A 9814-nucleotide genomic window follows, 5' to 3' on the forward strand; every position below is an offset into this window, starting at 1 on the left:
ATGCCATCTTAGGTGGTTCCCATGTCCTCTATAAGGAAGTAGATGGAAAGATTATTGTTAAAAGTAAGAGAGAGTGAGATCATCAAGAAAAGAAATTAATACAAGCAAATTGTAAGGCTTACTACACCTTTCTTGGATCCCTTAGTGCTAGTGAGTTCAACATAATATCCATGTGTGAAACTAGAAAACAAATTTGGGATACCTTAGAAACCACCTATGAGGGAACAAATCAAGTTAAAAAATCTAAAATAGGATTACTTACATATGATTATGAGTTGTTTAGAATGAAGAAGGGTGAGACTATAAGCCAAATGTTTGAGAGATTCATGAACATAGTTGGTGGATTAAAGGCAAACTTTCAAAATTCTCGACTAGTTATAGGGATATTCTATTGCTTACCAAAATCATATAGACCAAAAATGACATACAAAGAGGAAACAAGAAACCTAAACAACTTCAAACTAGAAAAACTCATAAGATCTCTACTCACTTATGAAATGAACTTAAAATGTGAAAGTGAAAGAGATGATGAATGGAAGAAAGACATCAATAAAGAAGGGATTGCATTAAAATCCACAATTAACGAAGAAGAGATAAACATGAGAGATGATAGTGAGGAAGATGAGGACATAACCATGTTAGCTAAAAGGTTTACCAAAATTATGAGGAGGAACTATAAAGGTAGGAGACCCTCTAGAAGAGAAATGCCAAAGGGAGAACTGTTGTTGATTTCTCATGAAAAAGCACGCATTGTACACAAGTAATATAGTGATGAAGTAAAGCATCATTCCCATAGAGAATTGTTTTAATTCCTATTTGCTAACTACTAAAATTGACAATCCCTAATTTTAGTCAAATAATAAAAATTAAATTAAAAAGTAAAATTAAATTTAATAAACTTAAAAACTAAAACTAATCTTAAATTGCTCAGCAAAATTACTTTATTAAACTTGATTAATTACCAAACCTAAGTTTATGATTTCCCTCAAAACTTCATCTAAATGTTGCCTTTCTCTCTTAACTTAGTCTAATAGATTAAGTTGTTAACCTAGAGTCTTAATTTGTTTACAAGTCTCTGTTGAGACTCTCGTAAAAGTACCTTTCCCAATTAATGTTGACTCCATATGTTTTTGATGATAACAAAACATTTGTTATTCATTAATGTCTAACTTCACTATTTAAGCATGTAGAATAAAGTTAATCCCCTTAATAAAATTGGTAATTAAAAGCAAGGGTAGCTACTTGCTAAGTCTAAAGAAAAGTTAATCAGTTATATAAAGAAAGAAAAAAGTTATTACTGAAGTTAGAACATTAGTAACTGATTAACAAGGAGCCTTAACTGGTTAAGGCAAAACTACGCCTTGGGTAAAAACAAGATGGAAAAGCCTTAATCAATTAGAACCAGTCTTAATTGATTAAGGATGTGCTAGAGGCTAAAAATAGAGTCATGCTAATCAGATAAGGAGTTTGGTTAATCGGTTAAGGCACATGGCTCTAGTACTTTGAAGTGTCAAAATCAAATTTGAAAGAAGGTTGACTGTTGAAAAGAGCCAAAATGGAGAAGTTCATGATTCAAAGATTTTCTAATTGATTAAAGTTGATTTTAATCAGTTAAGGCTGAACAAAGTAAAGCCTTAGCTACTTAAGGAAAGAGCTAACCAATTACAGAAAGACTACTGTGTAAAGGAAAATGAAAACAGAAAGTCTGTAATCAGTTAGAGTTTCCTCTAATTTATTAACACTGTGTACACAGCTACAAGACTGTGCAAGGCAGAAAAGCTATAATCAGTTAAAACATGGCCACAACTAGTTAGTTAAACTCTGTCTGCCCATTCAAATTTAAACACTAGAGGATAAAATAATGGCTAGAATAGTATCAAAGTTGTTTTTAATGGCTAAAATCTATCCTAAACAGTAAAATCTGACTCCTCAAGTATAAATTAAAGCTTCAACGGTTAATGACGATAGAAAAAAGCTACCAAGAGCCATTTTGAGCAAAAAGCCAAAGAACCTTCACCAAAACACTTGTTCTTCACTTCTATTCCAAAAAAAAACTGTTTGTGCTTGCTTGTAACCTTTCAAGATTTATAAAGATTTCTAGTTGTACTTTTTCTCTCCTTTTTCTTGGGAACTTAGAGTATGGGAAGCAGTCTAAAAGTCATTGTAAGGGATTAGAGCTTAGATTAAAAGCTCATATTATAAAAGTTTGGTGAAAACTATTAATTCCACTAGTATAGAGAAATTGGGTTGAAAATCCTTAAGTAGGAGATCAAAGTAGTGGATGTAGGTTAAGGGGACCAAACCACTATAAATCCTTATGCATTGTCCATTTCTCTCTACCTTTCCTTACTTGGTGTTTTTTAACTATTACAAGTTTTAATCTTTCTTCCTTTGATTGATTAGTAGCTGTACAACTGAAAAAGGTGCTGACCTTAAAAGTTTTAGTGCTAACCACCCCTCTCTAGCACACCAACGAGACCATCAAATGGTATTCAGAGCTAAACGTTCAATATAAAGGCTTAACATCTTCAGGGAAGATCCATATGGCTTTGTAAAAGTCTGTTGTTACTGAGGGTAAATCCACATATAAGCCTATTTTATTTGATGGATCAAATTATGCTTACTAGAGCACTAGAATGCCTATCTATATTAGAGCCCTAGATTATGAAATGTGGGATATAATCATAGGAGGACCTTACATTCCATCTTACCTAGTTTTGTCACAAGTGAGAAAATGCTTAAACTAAGAGTTGAATGGATTAAAGCTAAAGTAAAAAAAGCCCAAGCCAATTTTAAAGCTGTCAAGACCTTACATTGTGCATTAACCCTTGTAAAATTCAATAAAATCTCTAGCTATACGACAGCCAAAGATATTTGGGAAAAACTTAAGGTCATTCATGAAGGGACTTTACAAGTCAAGGAGTCAAAAATTGCCTTACTCACCCATAATTATGAAATGGAACCGGGTGAAGATATCTATGCCATATTCAATAGGCTTACCAATTTGGTAAAATAGCTCAATCAACTTGGAAAAACCATCCTTGAATATGAATTAGTAAAAAGATTATTCAGATGCCTCTCAAAAAGTTGGATACCCAAAGTGTAAGGTAGAGAAGCTATAATCGGTTAGAGCTTGCCCAAAACCAAATTAGCCAAATTCTATCTACCCATTTGAATTTAAACACTAGAGGATAAAAAAGTGGTTGGAATGCCAGCAGAACCATTTTAGCTATCTAATATAGAGTTATTTGGACTTAATTTTGATAGTAATTTAGCTTAGTTCTTGTAGTAATGCATATAAATTAGTATATTTTATTTAATTATTTTAAATTAGTTAATTTATGTGAGTCAATCTAATCTTAGTTAATTTTATGATTAATTTGGTGTGAATGTGATTAAGATAGGTTGTTAGTGATTTATTTGTGCTTTTGTAGGTGTTTGATGAAAGAAGAATTTTAATGAATGAAAGTTAGAAATTTCAAGGTGATGACTTCTACTGCACATGTTTTAGTATTTTGACCATGACTCTTTCTATAGTGCTCCAAATGAGATGATTCTTAGCCTATTGGAAAGATAAAGGAAAAAATATAACTTTTATATTTGCCAATTCACCAGTTCCCCTTGGAAGATGGGCAAAAATCTTGTTGAAGTTGAAGTAGTGTAAAGTCCTAGAACAATTACGATTTCTACTATTTAAATGGTCCAAGCCGAGCTTTTGAGATAGTAGGTTACGGCCCATGTAGTCTAATGAGGAAATCCTGATTGGAATTGACTTCTTTCTGCACCCAACTTGGTCTAATAGGTCAAAGCCCTATAAAAACAACCATTCACAGGACTTTTAGAGTAAAGAACAAAACACTAGATTGATAGTTGACAGTCAAGCTAAAAAGAATTTGAAGGATTCAAGGAGATTTGGAGATCAAGAATACAATTCTTTCATTTTTTTATCTTTTTGTTATTCTTTTATTTTCTTGGTTTTCTTTTTAATGTTTAAATTTTATTTGACAATGATGTGTGACTTGATGGGAACTAAATTATTAATCTAAGATTATGATTGAACTCAACACATAGTTTGATTTGTTTATCTCTTTTTGGCTTTTGTTTGATGGATTTAAGTTGTTTATTTTGTTCTACTCTTAATGCTTCTAGTTGATTGGCCACCGATTAGATTGAATTGGAAATCGAAGTTAAAATTTGACGAAGGAGATTTAGGTAGAGCTTGAATAGAATAGTGTATGATCGAATGTTGTTAGTTGACTAGGTGATTTTATTTGCATATATAGTAGATATACACTAATAAGCCATATGTAGCCTAAATTAGAGTATGAACTTAAAGAATTTTTGTTCAATTTAATTTGCATAGACATATACTAAATTAATTGAGAGAGGTATTTTTGTAAGAAACTCGATAGAGTCTTGTAAATAATTTAGGACTCTCTGTTAACAACTTAATCAACTAAACTGAGTGAAGAGAGAGAGACAATAATCAAATGAAGTATTAAGGGATATCATAATCTTAGGTCTGCTAATCACTCGAAGTTAATAAAATAATTTTTTTGATATATTTTAGATTAAGTTTAGTTATTAGTTTATTAGTTTTAGTTTAATTTTAATTATTTAGATAAAATTAAGATGTGTTAATTTAGTAGTTGATAGTAAGAATTAAGTCAATTCGTTGTGGGATCAACACTCTACTCCTTGCTATATTATCTTTGCGATATTTATACTTATGTGGGTAAAAAATTGAACAATAATTTTTTGGCACCATTGTTGGGGATCGAACCTGGGTCACTAGAGTGACAAACGAGAATACTCACCACTATACTACAACTTAACATTTTGCTAGTCCTCAAGCGAAACATAGAGAAGAAACTAACTTACGAAAATCAAATTCAGTTAATGAAATCTCAAATAAATATAGTTACTACTACTACTACCACTACTACTAATGATAAAGTGCACCAACTCAATAATTCTTCATAATTTTCTCAAAATTATGTCTATCAATCATTAACTTAAGGAAAAATATAGGCGTCATTCAAATTCATGTTTCAATTTCAATGCAAGCACATTCTCAAATGGATTTTTGTGTGCATGTGAAGTCTTTTGTCAAGAATACCATGACCTTCAAATGAGTTTATGCCAACACAAATTTCAAATTAGTGCTAGAAATCCATATGTTTACTTTTCATCTCTCTTTCCACTAGTGTAGACTAACACCAAGCTGGGGATTAATAGGACTTTAATAAGCTTGTAATGTATTGCAAGAGTCAAGGTAGGATACAAGATAATAATTTGGCTCAAATCACCCTAAGCACATAATTATTCTAGGACCTATATATATAGCTTTATTTTTCCACACCTACTATACCTTGTCATCCACATTTGCACTTTTCTTTCATTTAACATAATTTTTTTTCTCTTTTTTTTTTAACTCACAATTTCACAATTTCATAGCCCCAAACTTATGTTCTTGGTATTATAGGTAGTGGGTGACTTTTAATATTTTGAACTTTTTCTTTTCACATCATTAACAGCTAGAATCTGTCATAAACAGTAAAATCTAACTCTCCAAGTATAAATTAAAGCTCCAATGGTCAAAGAAGGTAGAAAGAAGCTACCAAGAGCCATTTTGAGCAAAAAGCCAAAGAACTTTCACCAAAAACACTTGTTCTTCATTCTTATTATGGAAACTGTGTTTGAGCTTATTCGTAATCTTTCCAGATTTGTATTTGTAAGCATTTTAAAAGTCTTTGTAAAGGATTAGAGCTTGGGTTAGAAACTGACCTTATAATAGCTTGGTGAAAGTTGTTAATTCCATTGGTATAGTGAAGTTAGGTTGAAAATTCTTGAGTGGGAGATCAAGGTAGTGGGATGCAAGTCAAGGAGACCAAACCGTTATAAATCCTTGTGCATTGTCCACTTTTTTCTATCTTTCCTTACTTGGTGTCTTTTAACTATTACAAGTTTTAAATCTTTCTTCTTCTAATTGATTAGTAGCTCTACAATTAAAAAAAGGGCTGATCTTAAAATTTTTAGTGCTATTCATCCTCTTTAAGACACCAACAGGACCAACAATTAACTTATTATATGTCTATGCAAATTAAATTGAAGAAAGATTCATTAAGTTCGTGGTTTAATCTTTGCTACAAGTCCATTTGATCATACGCTATTTTATTCAAGTTCTACTTAATCTCCTTCGTGAAGATTTAAGTCAGGTTTCCAGATCAATCTAACATAAAAGCATTAAAAATAGAATAAAATAAACAACTTAAAACCATCAAACATAAGCAAAAGAGGGATAAATAATTCAAACTATGTATTGAGTTCGATCATAATCTTATATAACTAAATTAGTTCCCCATCACAAATCATCATCAAATAAAGTTTAAGCATCAAAACCAAACCAAAAAAATAAAAGAATAACAAAAAATTGAAGAATCTTAAGAATTGCAATCTTGATCTCCAAATCTTTTTGAATCTCTCAATATCTTCTCAGCTTCAATGAGACCTTTCTTCAATAATTTTGTGGCTAAATCTTGGCTCTAAATCTAGTGTTTTCTATTTCTAAAAGTCTTCCTAAAGGTTGTTTTTATAAAGCTTTAAAGTTAGGTCATGTTGGGTGAAGAAAGAAGCCAATTCTAAGCAGGATTTCCTCATCAAACTACATAAGCCATGGCCTACCTCCACCAAGGCTGCAACCTTGACCATTTAATTTGTCAAAATTATGATATCTCTAGTGCTAGGAACAGTATGATTATAGCATCAATGCAGCAGAATAACAAAAATTGAAATAAAGTAAAAACCATGCCTCCTATCTTTAGATCACCTTGGTTGTTTAATGCAAAGTTAAGCACCACATAAAATCAAAAAAATTTTACCTTTCTAAGTGATATCGTAATCAAATGGATTCCTTTTGGTGACAAAACGTGAACACTTTTTGTGTGAAAGAATCCCAACCACTCAATCGCTTGGCCTCTAATGATGCATACACGATTGCAACGGATCCTTCCCAAAGAGAGAGCTTTATGCTACGGGCTTGTGCTAGGAAATGGACAATGATTTGTCATTTTTTCTTCTTTGATTTCCAGCAAATGATCAAAGGAGAAGTTCTCCAAATAAAATTAAACTTCTCAAGAGTGGCGACACTCAAGAGAGAAAAATAAAATTTTATTTTGTTTCCTTCCCCGCCTCCAAAAAAAAAAAGAGTGGCTATAATGTGATATTATATCTAAGTTTAACTTATCAAAATTTGCAAAATAAGTCTTTAATATTATAACAATTATAATATTTAACCACTACCTAATTAAACTTTTTTAACTAGGTCCTTAGTAGTTAAAACTTAGAATTCAATGTAAGTCTAACTTAAATCATCACACTCTCAATTTAATCCAAATTACAACCTTTGTGTGTGACCTATTAGGTTCCTAACATGTTGGCAATGGAATTGAATTATAATATTATTAATTAATTAATTTAAATGAATCATATTCAATTTTAAATTAACTAATTCAATTTCATAGACCATGATTGGCATCTAGCAATGCATCATAGCCACCCAATTATTAGGAGAGTCAAAGGATTCTTTGACAACCTTTCAATGCACAGTTTTTCAATGTAATTAATTCCGTCATCATATATCCCAGAGATGATAAGAGTTTGGTGCATTGCCTACTTTTATTGACCTCCGTATTTGTTCTTGCAATTAGATCATTAGCTTTATGGAGACTTATGAAGCTCCTTTCATAATCTCCTAATCACCTTGGCCAAGGATTTGATTAAGCTAATGTCAATTAAGAACTAATGAGATATTTCCCCTTGAATCACTTGGGGTGATGATTCCTATCTTGACCACTCATTTGCCCTCATATGCTTCATACTATACCCAAAAACATCTTGTTTTGGCATAGTACTCCATATACAAAACAACCTAGTGTCTCAAGTCTAAGGAGTAGTTACACAAAAGACACATGAGAAGTATTGCATAGGCACTTGAGTGAGGTACCAAATGCACTTTTCATGGCGGGTCATGTTCAGTGAACTCGCTCTCCCATGGCAAGCACGTGCAAGCTAGTTCCAAGTATCTCTATACTTCAACCTATGAAAACAATTACTTACTTCACAAGTAAGGAACATAACATATGCTAATCTTTGAGCATTATTGATGCCCTGTCTCAATAATACAATGTTTAAGAACTTTTAGGAACAATGCTTTAATGCAAACGGATCTCATAATTGTATCCTAATACAATTCCTTTGCAAGGCATATATAGTTCTATGGGCTTTATCTACATAAGTACAAAAGTAATTAAATCATAAACTTATAGATAAAGAACTGCCTCAATGTTATTATGAATAATAAAATGTCATTCATGAATATCTTAAAATTGCAATTCCCATACAACCGCAGATTGGCTTGTCGGGCTTATACTAACATCTAGGACTAGTGTAGTACTTCAATTTCAACAAGGATTTTAACCATCTTTCTCACCGAACTGGGCAAAGTGTTAAATATAAAAGTTGTAGCGTTTTCTCTTAACTTTCCAATGGCCTAAGAATCAACTAATTTTGAGTACTGTTGAGAAAGGTATGATAAAAAAACTAAGACATGAGCAGTGAAAGTTTGCATCTCATGAGCACTTAACTTGACAACTTTTCACCCTTTTAATTGCACACCTATAGAATTAGCAAATTAATCAATAATAACATAACTTAGGCATATAAACACTAATATAAGCACAAAATTAACTATGATTAGATTGGCTCAACTAATTAACTAACTTAAAATAATTAGATAAAATTTAATTAATTTCTATGCATTACTACAAGAACTAAGCTAAATTACAATCAAAATTAAATCTAAATACTTTATATCATAGAGTTCTCAAGAACATAGCAAGGATCATTTGATATAATATGAGTGAAAAAAATTGAACTCATTAAGTATAAGTTCCCAAACAAGAAGAGTACCCCAAAGAACTTCAAGAAGAGAGCCATGGTTGCCACTTGGAGTGATGGTGACGACTCTTGAGATGAAGAAGATGAAGTTGCCAACCTTTTCTTGATGGCCCTGGAGAACAGCAAGGTATGCTATTCTTTTCATGATTCTAATTCATATAGTTTTGATCAAGACTCATATTCATTCGATGAACTACAAGATGCATATGATGACTTGGTTGTTGAATTTGAAGAAAACACATTGAAATACAAGAACATCATATCCAAACTTAAGGTAGAAAATGAATTCTCAGTCAAGACAAAAATTGTACTAGAAAACATAGTCAAGGACTTGGAAATTGAGAGAAATGAGTTGAAAAAGAAAAATAAGAATTTGCATACTACATGTTACATGTTAGAAATATAAAGAGCATTCTTTGACAAACAAAGAATAGGCTATGATGGTACTAAAAGGGAAACTCATTTTAAAAACTTCTTTGTTAAAGAAATGAAAAGCATGAATCTTTCACTAGATGCATTTATTGTCATAAAGTTGGACATTCTACTTATTCTTGTCTTTTAAGAACTACCACTTATAGAGGTAAAAAAATCAAAAGTGTATGGGCTCTAAAAAGAACTGAACCTCCACATGGTAAGGTGGTATGATTAGAGTAGGTTCCAAAAAGAACCAACGACACTAACTTATATGGAATCAAGAAAATTTGGATACCAAAGTCAAAAGTTTGATTTTTTGTCTTCGCATGAGGAAGTCACTTGCTTAAAGTCAAGAACACAAGAAAAAGGAAAGTGGTATCTTAATATTGGATGCTCTATACACATGACCAAGACCAAGGAGTCTTTGAAGGAATTAAGACCC

The sequence above is a fragment of the Theobroma umbraticum genome, unplaced genomic scaffold, assembly GCF_002168275.2.
Source record: "Theobroma umbraticum cultivar Fairchild unplaced genomic scaffold, ASM216827v3 scaffold_95.0, whole genome shotgun sequence".
NCBI classification, from domain to species: Eukaryota; Viridiplantae; Streptophyta; class Magnoliopsida; order Malvales; family Malvaceae; genus Theobroma; species Theobroma umbraticum.